We start from the raw sequence: 2,333 nt of genomic DNA on the forward strand, positions 1-2,333 counted from the left end.
CAGTTGACATTATTTGACTTAATTTGTGGTGGTGTGAGTTCACTGAGTTTGTGATCTTTCTTGGGGAGTGTTTGCAGACACACAGTTGTCGGCACACATTCCAATCGAGACGTTGTAATTCTCTCCAGACATTTCAGGTGTGAGCTATGGCCCTGCTGCTGTACAGTAGGACCCCTCAGGCGCAGAATCACACATTGTCACCCTCCTCTCCTCCTCCTCCATCCCGTCCTTACATTACACCCAGTCAGTTAATTCCTTTGTGGGAGTGTGTGTTCTTCATTAGCACTACTAATGTACCTCTCAGCATCTCCACTTCGACTAACTGTCAACTGCTATGCCAAGATAATAATGCATGCTATGTCAATGTTCAGGAAGTAAACCTAGTGCCATAATCCACCTGGTCTCAGAGAATTTTGTATTATTCTGTATGTTAATCTGAAACAGTCCAATTAGTATGTCATATTACATTTCTTATGGCATATATTAATTTGTCCATCGCCCATTTCGTATGATATGTTACAAATTACTATTCGTCTTGTATATGAATTTGCAAAATGTAGAATGTGTTATGAATTTGCAAAATGTACAATATGTTACTAATTTGCCAAACCGTATGGTATGTTTTAGATTCTCAGATTTACGTCTCATCTACGAGACCAGACGGCATAAATCCTAAAATACCAAATCATCTCTGGTACACCTTGGCCTAGATGTTTCTTGCTCTCTGTAACCTGTTTAGCTAGTAATGGAACATGAGAGTAGCTAGTAATGGAACATGAGAGTAGCTAGTAATGGAACATGAGAGTAGCTAGTAATGGAACATGAGAGTAGCTAGTAATGGAACATGAGAGTAGCTAGTAATGGAACATGAGAGTAGCTAGTAATGGAACATGAGAGTAGCTAGTAATGGAACATGAGAGTAGCTAGTAATGGAACATGAGAGTAGCTAGTAATGGAACATGAGAGTAGCTAGTAATGGAACATGAGAGTAGCTAGTAATATAACATGAGAGTAGCTAGTAATATAACATGAGAGCAGCTAGTAATGGAACATGAGAGGGGTCCCTTGTTTTTTTGTTTTTTGTTTTAATAGAAATGTGTTCCTTCTGGGTCTGATTGACCCTCATTTTGCTCTCAAGCCCAAACCAAACTTTCCCAATCCAACAGCCTGTGTCCTTCATTCCCTGTTACAGTAAGAATCTCAGTGAGGGGGAGAGACAGTCCCTGCCTTGGTGCTCGCAAAACGTTAGCTCACCTAGCACCGCTAACAGTGAGTGAGACTAGACACTGGCCCTGTCCAACCAGACTGCCAGGCTGCATAGCATGGTAGCATATCTAACAGGTCCCATCCAACCAGGCTGCATAGCAAGGTAGCATTTTTAACAGGTCCCATCCAACCAGACTGCCAGGCTGCATAGCATGGTAGCATTTCTAACAGATCCCATCCAACCAAACTGCCAGGCTGCATAGCATGGTAGCATATCTAACAGGTCCCATCCAACCAGACTGCCAGGCTGCATGGCATGGTAGCATATCTAACAGGTCCCATCCAACCAGACTGCCAGGCTGCATGGCATGGTAGCATATCTAACAGGTCCCATCCAACCAGACTGCCAGGCTGCATAGCATGGTAGCATTTCTAACAGGTCCCATCCAACCAGACTGCCAGACTGCATGGCGGCATATTGGCGGCCCACTGGTCTCATCGGCTTTATTTATCGTGTGAATATGCCAGGAGACATCTGCTGCAGCTGCGGCTCCATCCCCCCGTGTCCACTCAGAGGAGCACGTCAGCCTCTCCTAGAAGATCCATCAGGGAGGTGACCAGTCGGTCTGCGGGGAGAACAGGTGACAGGGGCTTCTGCATCCCTTTATAGTATTTCTAACCAGAACCCATTGGGCCGACCCATAGTGCTCTGGTCAAAAGGAGTGCACTATATAGGGAATATGGTATCATTTGAGACACATCCTGGGAGGAGACTACATTATGCCGCCTGCTGTCCAGCTGCATGTTGCTCCAATAGGATGGATGTCCTCTCAGATCGGCGTTCACCCAGCTCTGATTAACGCGATGGGAAGACAGAGGGAGGTTTCACAGCATGTTGCGTCTCCGGCCTCTCCGGCGCTGGCCCTCATGTTTAGATGTTTACTGGATCTGAGAGCTGTTGTTTTGTTGGTGTCTGCAGTCTGCTTGCTGCTGTATGTGGCTATTTTTGGGTGCAATGAGGGTACAGCTCTGCAGCCATCTGATGTGGCCTGGCTCGTCTGTCTTTGTACTCTCTGTCTCTCTCCCTCTCTCTGTTTCTCCCTCTCTCTCCCTCTCTCCCTCTCTCT

This window comes from Oncorhynchus tshawytscha, linkage group LG12 (genome assembly GCF_018296145.1).
Source record: "Oncorhynchus tshawytscha isolate Ot180627B linkage group LG12, Otsh_v2.0, whole genome shotgun sequence".
Taxonomy (NCBI): Eukaryota; Metazoa; Chordata; class Actinopteri; order Salmoniformes; family Salmonidae; genus Oncorhynchus; species Oncorhynchus tshawytscha.